This window comes from Siphateles boraxobius, unplaced genomic scaffold (assembly GCF_051911475.1).
Source record: "Siphateles boraxobius isolate OS27281-9 unplaced genomic scaffold, OSU_SipBor_1 125, whole genome shotgun sequence".
Taxonomy (NCBI): domain Eukaryota; kingdom Metazoa; phylum Chordata; class Actinopteri; order Cypriniformes; family Leuciscidae; genus Siphateles; species Siphateles boraxobius.
Window position 1 is genome coordinate 558,449 of NW_027508728.1, and position 17,485 is coordinate 575,933.

The following is a 17,485-nucleotide window of genomic DNA, read 5'->3' on the forward strand; positions in this document are numbered from 1 at the left end:
CAGCATGTGTCTCATCAGCACAGGCAGTGCACAAGCCTAAGTGTGGCTTCAACTGAGACTCTCTTCGGCCTGAGGTAGCTTTGGAGAACGCTTTCTTAACTATTCTTTCTGGTTTGTCTGCCGGGCCTTTCACTGAGGAGCTTCCCTCTCTAGGGCCTACCTCCAGCTGATCTAGCTCCTCCAGGATCACCTCCTGCTTCTTCAGGAAGCGCAGTAAGCAGTCAAAGTGGTCATGTGGAGCAAAACCATTCACAGGCTCGTTCTTGTGTGCAATAGATAGATAGATAGATAGATAGATAGATAGATAGATAGATAGATGCCTTTATTCATCCCCACAGGGGAAATTCAGATGTCCAGCAGCATATAGTGTGTGTAGACTACCAACAAGCATTCTCACCGCAATACACTCATAAAAACACAGATGATAACAGTTAAAAAGTTAAAAAATCTACTATCATTAGTAGTAAATAATGCACTTCACCCAGATCCATTATACAGTGTGATGGATCACGGGGTGTAGTATTTTATTTTGTCCAGTAGGTGTCTCTGGGTAACACTATTTGTGTCCTCAGGTTAATTGCTGTGAAACAGGTGTGGAGAATTGACGGTGATTAACCATTATAAGAAGCTGGAGAATAGCTGTTGGGAGAAGGAGCTTGGTCTGCTGTTTGGTTGTCATGCTGACTCTCTCATCCTCTCCAGTCCAAGGCTTGATGTTGTTGTTTGGGTATCTTAATATTTTGTCTTTTATTTTAATGTAGTCATGTTTACTTATTCTAATTAAATACAACTTTGTGCAAATTTTATTATGTTGTATGGCCTCTCCATTCATGTTGCTACTCCTTGAGCCAAGGGGTCGTAACATATGGGGGCTCGTCCGGGATCAAACTAAATTGGAATTGCGATTTGGGTAATTCTTTAATTAGAATTGCGATTTGGGTAATTCTTTAATTAGAATTGCGATTGGGGTAATTCTTTAATTAGAATTGCGATTTGGGTAATTCTTTAATTAGAATTGCGATTGGGGTAATTCTTTAATTAGAATTGCGATTGGGGTAATTCTTTAATTAGAATTGCGATTTGGGTAATCCTTTAATTAGAATTGCGATTTGGGTACTTCTTTAAGTAGAATAATTGGTTTGGGAAATTTGGATTGGATTATTTGGGTAAAATAAGTTGGGGAGTGTCATATAAAAGGATTGGTTTTGTTTATTTATTTTGATTAGTGGTTTTTGGACTGGAGAGAGAGAGATAAAACCAACTGACAGTCACACTAAATTGTTTAGATGTTGCGGTTTAGACTGCAATAAGCCATATAACCCTGTGTTAGGCTGAAGAGCGCTTTATTTTTTATTTTAGTTTGCTGTGTTTGGTGCGTCGGACGCGGGTAGACTGGTTAGCAGTTGAGCTGCATGTGGGCGTACTGAAGACTAGGGTTGAGTATAAGTAGTTGTTTATGTATTAGTTAGATACAGGGTGGCTTTTCTTCCTACAGTTGAAGTGTGATCTGTTGGATTTGGTAAGTTATCTATTTGTTTGTTCAAATGTTCGGAAACACTTTACGGTAAGGGTACATTAATTATCATGAATTCAGGTATAAATTCATGAATGAATTAGGCATTAATTCATGCATTAATATCTCATGAATCATCAGGAACTAACATGAGTTCAACGTTTTTCATTCATGACTTCATGGATGAACAACACCTTAATTAAAACATTAACTAAGATGAGTACATCATCATGAATTATGATTTATTACGCATGATCATGATGTTTTCTTTGTTCACAAAAAATGTGTCTTTACTATCCATTGTGGATAAAAGTAGTTATGGTACATGAATCATCATGAACTCATGCATAAAAAAGCATTAATTCATGCATGCAAGACTACTCTTCGAAATTAATACAAAAATCCACATTACCTCATGCATGCATACAGGCTAGAACAGTATATCAATTAATGTGAGAACTGTTTTTCTGAATTATGATCTGAGTTTCCAAGCATGTTGATGTCTTTTTCTTAGCCTGCAAATGGACAGACCCCAAAATTGGCCAATCACAGCAAATTGCACACAAATTCTGTTAACATTCAAATACAGTCATCATTAACTAAGCATTATCTTTTAATGACTTCATCATTGTGTGGCCCCTCAACTAAAGTGATGACTTGGTCTTTTGAAACACTGATGAACAATGTGTTTTCATTATGATTTGAGTTATCTAGCATGTTCATGTCTCTTCCCAAGTATTGCTGTTGATTTAACTGGTTTATACTGTTTCAGAATAAACAGCATGCTCTCATTGTTAATGCGTAAATTAGGTATTAATACGTTATTTTCAAATTGAGAGAACGTACTTTTTTGTACGTTTGGATAGATGCTGAAACGTACAATATGGACATATCTGCAACATTTAAACGTAACATTATTACGATTTTACAGCTACAAAACGTTATTTACGTATATTCCATATCATAAAGATATCTGTATAATTTCCCTTTTACAATTTTATAGATAAATGTAAGATCCCTTAACCCTATTCCCAAACCTAAACATACCCATTTTATACAGAATATAAAAAGGATAAAACATAATGGACTGTCAGGATACAGGCACAGAGGCGGAGGTAAGTGAAAGCAAACGTGAGTTTATTTACAGTGATATATGTGCAGAGACAAAGTTCATGTGCAGGTGCGTTGACGATCACGTCGTGCAGAGGATCCCAGGAGAGCAGACCCTTCTTCAGAGAGTTGGACGTGGGTAGACAATGTCCAGTGATACGAATACTTTTCTGTTTCAGATCCAGGGAGGAAGAGGGAGATCTCGGTGGACACGTGGAGCACTTGGATTCAAATGGCAGGACTCGGGAAACAGGGAACCAGACTGGAATACTGGAGACAGCAAGACAGGGAGACAAAGGTGAGTATATTCAGGGGTGAGTATAGTTACGTGATGGATCTTCGTTGGCAGACTTGGAAACTTCGGGAAATCGTGGGTAACGGTCTTCTCCTGTTGGAGGCTTGACAATGACTGGGGTGTGCGTGAGTGTTTTATAGGGCTGGGTAACGAGGTGACTGATTGTGAACAGGTGTGACTGGTTAATATTCCGGGGAGAGTGACCTTTGAGTGGTGGATGGGAATGAATCTGATTGATTCCTGACATGGACAGAGATGTGTTGAGAAATGGCAGTTTTATTAACAATATAGCATTAAAATATATTTTGAGTAGGGATGCACCGATATGAACATTTTGGCCGATACCGATAACCGATAATTCTTTACATTTGAAAGCCGATAACCGATATATTGGCCGATAAATCTAAATTAAAATTTTTATATACTTTGATAGCCTGTATACATAAACAAAAGGCTCACCATTAAAAGCCTTGTCTCAAACACTTTTAACATAAATCAAACATATACAATACAGTATAGCCTAGTTTGAACCAGTGTAAGATTCCTTAACTTTTACAATTAATTTTACACTCCTATGGGCAACTTTCTTTATTAAAAAAATGGTAACACTTTATAATAAGGTTTAATTTTGTTAGTATTAGTTAGCATGAACCAACAATTTTATAAGACATTTTTAAGAAAGTTGTACCTGTTAACATTAGTCAATGCACTGTGAACTAACATGAACACACATATTTTATTAACTACTATAACAAAGGCTATTGCTCTCTGTTAGTTAATGCATTAACAAATGAGACCTTATTGTAAAGTGTTATCAAAAAATCTATTGCCTAACAAAAAATAAAATACCTAAATAATGCAAACAAGTCATTGGATAACATTGGGCTGCATATAAAGAAACAAAATGGATCAATAAAATGGAATCGCCTCTGCACGGACAATAAGGAAATTATTTTTATCAAACCATATCATTGATGAAAATAATACGAGAACAAAATAATGGTAGTTATTAATTATAACACAATGTTTTTGAAAAAAATAGACATTTTTAATATTACAGTGATATTAAACATCTTTAATAGCTTAGTTACTGTTTCAAATAACATTGCTGTGTGAGCTGCGCGCGCTGAAGCTGAAGAGAACGAACGTTAAACCGAATCGCTTTGCTAGAAGGTTAATCAACTCAACGGTTGCTGAAGAATGCAAACCCAAAGAATTTACAAATTTATTACAATAGTGAATACAATTATAATTATATGACAGTCCCAATCATAGCTTTTAATGTTTTGCATTGTTGTTTAATCTGATGCTGAAGAGAACGAGCACCGGGAAACTGAAGAACTTTTCTAGCAGGTTGTTTAAATCCACGAAACGCATCATATGTGAGATTAATCAGATATTTATTTTACATCAACTTTATATTACGACTTATCTGCAAAAAATGACGTGAATGCCTAATCGAACTTGTGCTGGTCATAATGTTGTAGTAGGCTAATCCCTGTTCTGGACGCGCTATTCCCACAACAACGCGCTGAAACGGCAACTAAACCCAGAGAATTCACAACGTTTTATTACAATAGTGTTCTCATTATAATGGCATGTATATGACAGTCCCAATTATAGTTATAAATGTGCATTGCTGTTTGAGCTGCGCGCACGCTAAATAGGCTATAAAGATGATCACCGGTAGCCTACAATGAAGCGCTACTGCATCGTTCATTAACTCAACCAAACGCATCCTATATTAGATTAATCAGATATATATACACAAAATAAACATATTACAACTTACAATGGCACAGAATGCTGCGAATGCTCAAGAGAACTCGACTGTGCTTGTCATGAAGGCTTAACTCCATAGACGCGCTCTTTCCACCACAGCGCGCTCGTCGCGCTGAAACACTGGCGAACAAGAATTCACAACATTCTTTTACAGGCGTGTTTTTATTATAATGTTATGAAGCCTATGTGACAGATTTGTGCTGCACATGTTGCACGGAACTGTATCTTCCTTTTCGAAGTGAATCCAATCATTCAGAACCATCATGGCGAACAGCGGCATCTCTCAACTGAAGTAAATAATCTATTATCTATCGGCTTTGATATATCGGCCCAATTTTCTTATCGGATCGATAACGATGACATCAAAAAAGACCATTTATCGGCCGATATCGATATGTGGTCGATATATCGTGCATCCCTAATTTTGAGTCACTAATCCTTAAAACTACGTAGACTACAATTATGAAGAAAAACATAACAGACAGACAAGTATAACCAATCACAATAATTTATTTATTGCGAAAATGTCAAAATACCGGTACCACAAGTCGTTCACATGATGATGTGTTGCAGTCGCAGTCCTCTCTGGCAGTATTATAATAGTTTCGTATGAGGTACAGATTTAAATTAATAATCCATGAAAATGTTAACCTGGCTTCGGTTCGCTCTGTGAAGGCAAAGAGTATAGAAGAACAAGAGGCGAAACTCTGATGCTTTTTTGGAAACAGCCACTAGGTGGCACTTCGCTAGCGCGGCCGCCATTTTGGGGTGAAAATTCCAACTTGAGTTACTAGACAACAGCACAGATAACAGTTAATCCAATCATTAAATACACATTGAGGTAGTTTTTTCTTGCTTTATTGAGTATTTCCATTTAATGCAACTTTACACATTTATTACTTACCAACTCCACTAGGCCTGAAATATATTTTGTACTTTTTACCCATACAAAAATTTCATGTAATATAATGTTATATTTTAAATAGCATAACATATATCTATACATACATTTGACTTATCTGAGAAGTTCTCAGTTCTATATATACAGTAGATTAACTCAAATATTTTCTTCACATGTTTGGACACATAAATGTTCATATATGTTGCAGGCATAGGCTATATTGTGTTCTCACTAATATAGCCTATGCCTGCAACATATATGAACATTTATGTGTCCAAACATGTGAAGAAAATATTTGAGTTAATCTACTGTATATGATACCATATATCTGCATATATTACATACTAGGCTATAGTATTCTCGCATATATGGACAACATTAAGTATAAATATGTGACATACATAGGCCTATTTGTTTCCCACATATTTAATAATATGTAAACATGCATTTGATACTGATGCATTAAAATAAGTATATATATGCATACATATGCGTCTTAGGCTACATATATTTAACATTTATGTGCATATACGGGAAAATACATGGAACTTACATGAAAACGGCCATTTTTGCTATATTGTTTCATATATGTCTATGTGTTTTATATGAATTTTGCATATATTCTCATATAGGCAGCAGACATACATGGGCACTGACATTAGGCTATATATGTAATTTACTTATATTGACATTACATTTCTGTATGGGTAATCCCCTGGATCATGCTACAAACATGATGATCTTATAGAACATGATGGACAGTGGCTGTGTTTTTTTGTTTACATAGTCTTGCTTTAAGGGTTATTAATATAAGATAGTATACTGCAAAAAAACAAACAAACAAAAAACAGTTGACTGTAAAGCTATTCTATTGTTGTTATATATAAATATTGTCCAACTTTCCCAATTATCTGATATAGCATGTCCTTTACTTACTGTTATATGTTGGTATTAATTCAGTGTTTGTAATACTAATACTAAAGGTTTTGTGGAAAAAAAGTAGAAAACTTGTCTAAGTCTGTGAAATAAACTGTTAAAAGGGATTTGACGATCACTAGTCTAGTCATTGTAGTTATTCTGTGTTGACATCATTCTGTTTTACATTTGATCTTTAATGTAGGGTACTTAAAAAAAAAATTACAAAGCAGCTGATATTGCCATAGCGACAGCAAAAAGCTAGTGGATAGTGATGGGAAGTCTGGCTCTTTTCAAAGAATCGGCTTTTAGAGTGGCTCGTTCGCGAACGACACATCAACACTAGTGGACTGCCGAGGCGCTTTCACCCCAAAATGGCGGAAGCGTAGCGCAGCTGCTGGCGCTGGTGTTACAATGGAACGTTCTATTGAGTTTTGCCTCTTGTTCTTCTATACTCTTTGGTGAAGGCGTGCGCGCTTTTCCATTTCAAACGTACTACACCATAGACATAATAAATACATAGACGCCCTATTGGCTGCTGGAGCGTACGTCAACGGCGCCGCTATATTACGGAGGGCAACTTTCTCATACTTATCACAGCGAGAATTGAGAAAAATGCCTGTTTCGTGTGCTGCTTGGGGCTGGACAAATCGCCACACAATTGAAAACAGGTCTCGAGGAATTATCTTTAACAAGCAAGACTGAACATTTGTTTCTGGTTGTATTTGGTCATGATATGATTTGTAATAGTAACGTCCAGAGGAGAAAAGCCGCGAAATTTAAAAATACTACTGTTATTGTGTCACAAAATGTAGTTCTAAATGTATTTCAGTCGACAATGTAGTTGTTTAAAGCTCAAATATGTGGTTTATTTATAAAGATAGCGCCTATTTAAAAATTTGATCTGACGGTCTTGGAGTTGAGATCCAGGGATCAGCGCGCGCTCAGCGCTCTCATGTACCCCGCCTGGAACAGCCTTACCTCGGCTAGTGCTTTTGACCTTTGCCGCTGGCTCTGATGTCTCTAGTCTAATTAATTATATCTTCACAATTCTTATCCAAGAATAAAAAGCCAGATAGCCTACATTACAAGCCGGAGCTTTGACAATTCCTTATTTAAAAAAAAAAGTTTTATAAATCTGTCTAACTATCGAGATTTTAAATAAATAGAGATGGAACTTTTTGTACACCACGTATACGTTTATCAAATTAAAATCAAAAATCAAAAATTACATTTATCAACTGATTTCAGTGGTTTGTATAGGGAAGCAGGGAGGAGCCAATGAACGTTTGATATCACTGCCGTAAAAACATTACGTAACGCTTCTTGAGTGCGCAATTTTTGAATTTGAATTCATCACCAGCGCGGGATTTGACGTTTACGGTCGTTGCTGAGAAATGGAGATGAAGATCACTGGATAAAAGGCTGAATTTGGATCTGTTTCTTGCAAACAACGCATGGATTCTAAAGATTTGGATTACATCAAACTAATAAAATTGATTTATTTTGTGAATTTATGTTGTGTTTTATAGGAGAAGTGTCTCACGGTAAATAAACTATATTACAAAATGGTTAAACGAGTAGAGGTGGCATTTTTAAAGTGGTTTAAAGTGTAGGCCTATTCTTGTTTAACACCATGCAGGCAAAACGAGCAAAATGTTAATATTTTTGAGTATTATATTAATAAATGCGACTAAAAACTTAATTGATAAGACAGTTGAATGCAAGTCTTTCTGTGTGTATAAAACATAAATAAATGTACGTATGATAGAACTAACTTACACTTTACATAAAAATACACACGTACTCTCATGAGATCACGTTGGACTAAAGCAGTAAAGTTAAGATCAAAGTCCATTTGTGTCCACAGTACATTGTTTGCAAAGGCTTGAACGTTCATGTTCATATTCATGTCATTTCACGTTTATGCCACCATTAATAGCACATTGTTCATCAGTGTTTCAAAGGACCAAGTCATCACTTTAGTTGAGGGGCCACACACATGATGAAGTCATTAAAAGATAATGCTTAGTTGATAATGACTACTGTATTTGAATGTCAACAGAATTGATGTGCTATGAGCTGGGATTGGTCTATTTTGGGGTCTGTCCATTTACCTGCTGGCTATTATGAAGACATGAACATGCTGGGTAACTCAGATCATAATGGAAAACATTGTTCATCAGTGTTTCAAAAGACCAAGTCATCACTTTAGTTGGGGGGCCACACACATGATGAAGTCATTCAAAGATAATGCTTAGTTAATGATGACTGTATTTGAATGTTAAAAGAATTCGTGTGCAATTTGCTGTGACTGGCCAATTTTGGGGTCTGTCCATTTGAAGGCTATGAAGAAGACATGAACATGCTTGGAAACTCAGATCATAATTCAGAAAAACAGTTCTCACATTAATTGATATACTGTTCTAGCCTGTATGCATGCATGAGGTAATGTGGATTTTTGTATTAATAATTTGAAGAGTAGTCTTGCATGAATTAATGCTTTTTTTATGCATGAGTTCATGATGATTCATGTACCATAACTGTAGCTTTATCCACAATGGATAGTAAAGACACATTTTTTTGTGAACAAAAAAACATCATGATCATGCGTAATAAACCCTGTCGGGTTAACATTCGAGCAACAGTTGGAAATCCTTAGTATACAAAATAAAGAACGTGAATTGGATAGACAATTTGAACTACAGAAATTGAAAATCCAAGAGCGAGAACAAGAACGAAAATTTGAAACAGTTAGAATGCAACAAAAAATGGAAGATGCTAAATTAGAACAAGATGCAGAACGGTTAAGATTGATCGGACAAGGAAAGCTTTCTGGTGGTAATGTCGATTCCTTAAATGAGCAAGAACTTGCGGGGGCGAGTGGAAATCGAATGACAGGTTTAGTACAGATGATTAAACTCTTGCCTAAATTCAATGACCGGGATCCGGATGTGTTTTTTTCTCTGTTCGAAAGCTTGGCTGAGGATAGGGGTTGGAACGATGCTGAATGTACACTCTTACTACAAAGTGTTTAGGAAGGTAAAGCTCAAGAAGCCTTCATCTCACTTTCTTCTGAACACAGAAAGAACTATAAGGTAGTAAAAGAGGCTGTGTTAAAAGCATATGAACTTGTCCCTGAAGCGTATCGGCGACGTTTTAGGGGATGGAAAAAAGACGAGCGTAGAACACACGTTGAAGTGGCAAGGGAATTGGCAAGTCTTTTTAATCGTTGGCGTACATCATTGTGTGTTAGTACATTTGAATAGCTTTCTAATCTAATAGTTTTGGAGCAGTTTAAAAACATTATCCCAGAGCGTGTCGCAATGTATGTAAACGAACATAGGGTGACAACGGCTGCTGAGGCTGCCATTCTTGCAGACGAATATGTACTAATTCATAAAAGTGCTGGTGATTATTTGTATAAAAAACCAAATAACAGCGCAAGTACAGTGAGGGTGAGTCCAAACAAATCAGAGCATGCTAGAAAAGTGGATCCAGAGTTGCAGGTATTGTTTGGAAAAGGGTCATTGGAAAAAAGAGTGCCCTATATTAAGAAATAAGTTCAAGTCCGTGGTTCCAAAAGCCGTTGGTCTCGTGCCTACTACCGGAATGAGTTTAAAATCAGATGTAGGAGAAGTAAATACTTACGGAAGGAATAAGGATCTTTTGCAAGCAGGATACAAACCGTTCATAACTATGGGGACTGTGTCTTTAAAAGATTGGATGATGGTACCTGTTAAGATATTACGTGACACGGGATCTTCTGAATCTTTCTTATTGGATTCGCAACTGCCGTTTTCTTCTGAAACAAATACGGGTAAATGCGTTCTAATTCAAGGTATAGGATTAGACATATTTTCGGCTCCCCTGCATCGAGTTCAGTTAGATTCTGAGGTTGTGAAAGGAGAGGTAGAAATTGCATTAAGGTCAGTTTTGCCTATCGAGGGGGTGGATTTGATTTTGGGAAATAGTTTGGCTGGGAGTAAAATATGGGGTACGGAAGTGTTTCCCGTTGTTAAACCACTCCGGTCTGCTCGGTGGAATCAGACAAATGTGTGCAAGAACTGCCTGAAGTTTTCTGTTCCTGTGCCAAAACACGAGCGATGAGTAACAACAATGATATGGATGAGTATGAAGGCCTAGAGGAATCTTCTAATGATCTTTCTAAGAATTTGTCTTTGCTTGTTCCGTCGATTTCCCGGTAGGATTTGATTGTAGAGCAAAAAAATTATGCGCAGCTAAAAACACTGTTTGAATCTGTTAAAACAGAATATGAGATGAAAAGTTTGGCTAGTGGATATTTCACACAGAACGGCTTATTATTTCGTAAATGGACGCCGTGTTATAAGATTCTGGGTGAACCGGTGTTTCAAATAGTGATACCAAAGGGATTACTGGAGTTAATTTTGAGAACTGCTCACGGTGACATAGCTGGTCATTTTGGAGTGAAGAAAACCTATCACAGCGTGATGCGTTATTTCTTTTGGCCTCGATTAAAGAGAGACGTGGCTGCTTTTATAAAAACTTGTCATGTCTGTCAGTTGGTCGGAAAGCCGAACGAAGTGATCTCTCCTGCTCCGTTGTATCCTATACCTGTGGTGAAAAATCCCTTTGAGCATCTAACTATTGATTGTGTTGGGGCATTACCTCCTTCTAAAAATGGTTCCATCTATATATTGACCGTGATGTGCCAAACTACGCGATACCCTGCTGCGTATCCGTTGCGAAATATTACTACAAAGTCTGTAGTGAAAGCTTTGACTCAATTTATTTCCATATTTGGAATTCCTCTAGTTATTCAGTCTGACAGGGGAACAAATTTCACATCTCGTGTGTTTGCCCAGATATTAAAACAGCTGCGTGTAGATCATCAAAAAAGCAGTGCTTACCATCCTGAGAGTCAGGGTGCCCTTGAGCGCTTTCATCAAACACTAAAACAGTTGTTGAGAACATATTGTACTGAGTTGATGAAAGACTGGGAGGAGGGACTACCTTGGTTGATGCTCGCTGCTCGCGAGGTCACTCAAAGAAAGTTTGGGTTTCAGCCCTAATGATCTAGTATTTGGACATAAAGTAAGGGGACCGCTCGCGCTTTTGCCTGATGATTTATTGGAAACTGAACCGCCTGTAAATCTTTTGGATTACATAAACGGGTTCCGATATAGGTTGTATTGGGCCGGTACAGTAGCCCGTGAAAATCTAGGTAAGGCACAATCTTAAATGAAATCCTGGTTTGATCAAAAGGCAGAAAACAGGGAATTCAACTCTGGAGATCAGTTTTTGGTGATGCTTCCAATGACTGGTTCCACTTTTGCTGCAAAATTTTCTGGACCCTATACTGTGCTTGAACAACTTTCTGAACAAAATTAAATGATTTCCACTCCGGATAGGAAGAAGAAGGCTCAGCTGTGCCATGTAAATCTATTGAAGCCTTATTTGTTCCGTGCAACTGGATCAAATGTCGCTGGCGGAGGTGCTGAAATTAAATCTGTTGCGTTTGCTGTAGGGGTGAAAGTGGTTCTTTGTTAGATGTTGTTGAGAAGGATAATTTTGACGAATATTTAATTCAACCTAGACTCCGTAATTCTGAGCAGTTAAAGAGATTGGAGATTATGCTTGGGCATTTATCTCAAGATAATGGTAAGGAATTAATACATCTGATAACAGAGTTTCAAGTGCTTTTTTCTGATACTCCTTCGTGCACTGACATGATTCAGCATGATATTGATGTCGGTGACTCCCAACCTATTCGACAGCGATTTTATCGTGTGTCTCCCGAAAAACAAAAACTTTTGGAATCGGAGGTTAAGTATCTTTTGGAGAATGGACTTGCGGAACGATCTAGTTCAAGTTGGGCTTCTCCTTGTCTTCTAGTTACGAAACCGGATGGAACATTTAGGTTTTGTACCGATTATAGAAGATTCAATGCTGTTACTAAATCTGACTCTTTTCCACTTCCACGAATTGAAGACTGCATTGATTCGGTGGGGTCAGCTGAGTTTGTTACGAAGATTGATTTACTTCAGGGATATTATCAGGTACCCCTAACTTCTCGTGCTCAAGAAGTTTGTGCTTTCACAACGTCTTCTGGATTATATTCTTATAAACGTATGAGTTTTGGTCTTCGAAACGCTCCAGCTACATTCCAGTGCCTGATGAATCTGGTAATCTCTGGGCTTGAGGGATGTGCTGTATATCTGGATGATGTGGTGGTGTATAGCCAGACATGGGAGGAACATCTTTGCAAATTGCGCGCTTTATTTATTCGTCTTGAGAGAGCAAAGTTGACGATAAATTTGGCGAAATGTGAATTTGCACGTGCCACTGTGGTCTATTTGGGAAATGTGGTAGGACAAGGTAAAGTGTGTCCTGTTCTGGCAAAAGTCAAGGCCATCGATAATTTCCCAGTTCCTTCTACGAAGAAAGAGCTAATGAGATTTCTAGGAATGATTGGGTACTATAGAAAATTCTGTGAAAATTTCTCAACAGCGGTTGCTCCTTTAATGGATTTGTTAAAAGGCAAACAGAAATATGAATGGTCCTCAAACAACGGCATTGATCGACCAATTGGGTTTTTATTCTAAGAAGTTGAATTTGTATCAGATAAATTATTCAACCATTGAAAAGGAGTTGTTGGCATTAATTTGGGCTTTACAACATTTCGATTTGTATGTGGGGGGAGGTTCTGTCTCGCTGTTAGTATTTACAGACCACAACCCGCTTACTTTCTTACAGTCCTTGCATAGTCCAAATCAACGACTTATTCGCTGGGCTTTATTCTTGCAGTCTTACAGCTTGGATATTTGTCATATTAGAGGGGTAGATAATATTATGGCGGATACCTTGTCACAAGCTCCATTGAACTAGTGCTCTATTACATTTTTGTTGGTTCTTCTCTTTATCTTTCACCTCATCTTTTTGCTCTCAAGGCGCCTGAGAGCATTAGGAGATGGAGTAATAAGGGGTAGGTGGTGAAGGAGAGAGGGTAAGTGGAACCAATAATTTTGTTTAATTTCTAAATCTGGTTAAATTGTGTCCTGGGCTATATCTGTTCGTTGTATGTGGTTTTCTGTATTATGTTTACAGAGTACCTTTGTATAAGGGCCTCTGTCTTTAGGAGGGAGGTGTGATGGATCACGGGGTGTAGTATTTTATTTTGTCCAGTAGGTGTCTCTGGGTAACACTATTTGTGTCCTCAGGTTAACTGCTGTGAAACAGGTGTGGAGAATTGACGGTAATTAACCATGCTGCTTATAAGAAGCTGGAAAATAGCTTTTGGGAGTAGGAGCTTGGTCTTGCTGTTTGGTTGTCATGCTGACTCTCTCATCCTCTCCAGTCCAAGGCTTGTTGTTGTTTGTCTATCTTTATATTTTGTCTTTTATTTTAATGTAGTCATGTTTACTTATTCTAATTAAATACAACTTTGTGCAAATTTGATTATGTTGTATGGCCTCTCCATTCATGTTGCTACCCCTTGAGCCAAGGGGTCGTAACAACAGTCTTATGGTGGCCGGAACAAATGACCTCCTATATCTCTCAGTCCTACAGCTCATGGAGAGGAATCGGTCACTGCGGCTGCTTTGCTGGGCAACCACAGTGTCATGCAGTGGGTGGCTCCTGTTACTAAGGATAGATTTCATCATGCTCCTCATTCTTCCCTCCATCAAATCTCCTACAGAGTCCACCCTCCTCCCCAACACTGACACACACTTCCTAACAAATTTGTCAAGTCTGTTCCCCTCCCTGGCTGTCATACAGCTGCCCCAGCACACCACAGCAAAAAACACAGCACTGGCCACAACAGACTGATAAAAAAGGTACAGCATCTCATTACAGACTTTAAAGGATATTAGCTTCCTGAGAAAAAAGAGTCTGCTCTGACCCTCTCTGTATGCTGCATTAACATGTGCTGACCAGTCCAGTTTATGATCCAGGTGGACTCCCAGATATTTGTAAGTCTGGACCACCTCAATTCCCTCCCCCTCAATTACCACAGGCAGATGTTTTAACTTACGCCTCCCAAAGTCCACTATCATCTCCTTGGTTTTGGATGTGTTGAGGATGAGACCATTGCACCTGCTCCAGGTCACAAACTCCGAGATGACCCTTCTGTATTCCTCCTCGTCTCCTCCCCTCACACAAGCCGCCACCACAGTGTCATCAGAATATTTCTGTATATGGCATGATGATGTTCTGTATGAAAAGTCTGATGTATATAGGGTGAAGAGGAAAGGGGATAGCACAGTACCCTGGGGGGCCCCAATGCTTGTTTCCACAGTGTCTGACACCATGTTCCCCAATCTGACACATTGTGGCCGCTCCATGAGGTAACTGATGATCCACGTGATGAGAGCAGGCTCCATTCTCAAGTTCTCGAGTTTCCCTTTCAGAATCTGAGGCTGGATGGTATTAAATGCACTCGTAAAATCAAAAGACATCCGCCTCACATACCCTCCTGTCCCATCAAGAAAAAAGAGGGCTCGATGAAGCAAATAGAGGACAGTATCCTCCACTCCCATATTCGCTCTATAGGCAAACTGCATGGGGTCAAGTGCCTGCTGTAGTTGTGGGCCCAGGAGCCGGAGTAGTAGCCTTTCGAGGGTCTTCATAATCACAGAAGTCAAGGCCACTGGTCTGTAATCCTTGACCCCGGAAGGTCTCCCCCCCTTAGGCACTGGCACAATGCAGGATGTTTTGCACTGCTTCGGCACCTGACTCTTCTGGAGACTCCAATTAAAGAGTATGTGCAAAGGAGCCGCCAGCTCTGCCGCACAGTCCTTCAGCAGCCTCGGGGGTATTCCATCCGGTCCAGCTGACTTGCCAGGGCGCAATCTTCTGAGCTCCGCCCTCACGTCCTCCATGCTAAAATAAGCACCATTGGGTACTTCAGCCAGGCCTGAGGCAGCAGCAGCGATGGAACAGCCGCTGAGTGAAGCAAGGTAGGAGGTAGCAGTAGAGGTGGAACAGCCACTGGTTGTAACAGAGCAAAAGGCAGCAGCAGAGGTGGAACAGCCACTGAGTGGAGCAGGGCCGGAGGTAACAACAAAGGTGGAACAGTCACTGAGTGGAACAGGGCAGGAGGCAGCAGCAAAGATGGAACAGTCGCTGAGTGGGTCAGAGCAGAAGGCAGCAGCAGAGGTGGACCAGCCACTAAGTGGAACAGGGTAGGAGGCAGCCGCAAATGTGGAACAGCCGCTGGGTGGAACAGGGCAGCAGACAGCAGCAGAGGTGGAACAGCCGCTGGATGGAGCAGGACAGGAGGCAGCAGCAGAGGTGGAACAGCCACTTGGAGGAGCAGGACAGGAGGTAGCAGCAAAGTTAGAACAGTCGCTGGGTGGAACAGCAGAGATGGAACAGCCGCAGGGTGGAGCTGGGCAGGAGGCAGCCGCAAATGTGGAACAGCCGCAGGGTGGAACAGGGCAGGAGACAGCCGCAAATGTGGAACAGCCGCTGGGTGGAACAGGACAGGAGGCAGAAGCAGAGGTGGACCAGCCACTGAGTGGAACAGGGTAGGAGGCAACAGCAGAGGTGGAACAGTCGCTGGGTGGAACCGCAGAGATGGAACAGCCGCAGGGTGGAGCTGTGTAGGAGGCAGCTGCAAATGTGGAACAGTCGCTGGGTGGAACAGGGCAGGAGACAGCAGCAGAGGTGGAACAGCCGCTGGATGGAGCAAGGCAGGAGACAGCAGCAAAGGTGGAACAGCCGCTGGATGGAGCAGGACAGGATGCAGCACCAGAGGTGGAACAGCCGCTGGATGGAGCAGGACAGGAGGCAGTAGCAGAGGTGGAACAGCCACTTGGAGGAGCAGGACAGGAGGTAGCAGCAAAGGTAGAACAGTTGCTGGGTGGAGCAGGACAGGAGGCAACAGGAGAGGTGGAACAGTCACTGAATGGGACAGCACAGGTGGAACAGCCGCTGGGTGGAGTAGGGCACGGGGCTGCAGCAAAGGTAAAATAGTCGCTGGGTGAACGTGGTGGAGGAGCAAAGACAGGAGCAAACCTACTATAAAAGTGGTTAAACTCGTTAGCCAAAGAGACATCCCCTTCAGTCACCCTTCCGTTCTCCTTATGGCAGTAATCACTCTCATTCCCTTCCATACTTCTCTTATGTTGTTGTGCTGCAGTTTTTTCTCCAGTTTTTCCTTGTAGTCTTTTTTAGCTTGCCTTATAGCCTTCTTTAAGTCATGTTGGGCATCTCTGATTCTTTCCCTCTCCCCAGCTTTGAAAGCCTCCCTCTTCTGATTAAGTAGGTGTTTTATACTGCTCGTAATCCAGGGCTTATTATTTGGGAAACATCGAAGTTCTCTGACCGGGGCCACCACATCCATGCAAAAGTTGACATAATCAGTCACACATTCAACTGCCCCATCAATATTGTTGTCTGACCTGTGAATGTCCATAAGTGTATTCCAGTCAGTAGACTGAAAGCAGTCCCTCAGAGCTTCGCTGGTCTCCGGGGTCCACCTCCTATAGGATCTGATGGTTGCAGGCAGTCTCATTACACAAGGTCTATTGGACGACTTGAGATGGATCAAGTTGTGGTCTGAATTGCCGAGCGGGGGCAGCGCGCATACACTATAAGCATTTTCCACATTGATGTAGCAAAGATCCAGAATGCTGCTGTTCCTTGTATAACAGTTGACATACTGTGTTAAGCCGCTCACAAATGAGCTAATGTCAACATGATTGTAATCTCCCGAAATGGCAATCAGCGCATCTGAGTGTTGTGACTGTATTCTTGCAACTGTGTTCTGAATGACGTCACACGCTACTGAAGGGTCTGCGCGCGGTGGAATGTAAACAGTGATGGCGACGATGTGAGAAAAGTCCCGCGGCACATAGTAAGGTCTTAAACTCACCACTAATACCTCCACATCCCGGCAGCAGATTTTTTCCTTAACAGTTATATGACCGGAGCGGCACCATCTGTCGTTCACGAGCAACACCAGTCCTCCTCCTTTCATCTT

The 17,485-nt window shown here is 40.3% G+C and overlaps 1 protein-coding gene across 6 annotated transcripts in view; it reads left to right on the top strand.

The window, feature by feature from the left end:
- Positions 1-17,485, top strand: part of LOC143733153 (protein NLRC3-like) — a 136,750-nt gene that overhangs the window by 16,709 nt on the left and 102,556 nt on the right. The window lies entirely within an intron of this gene.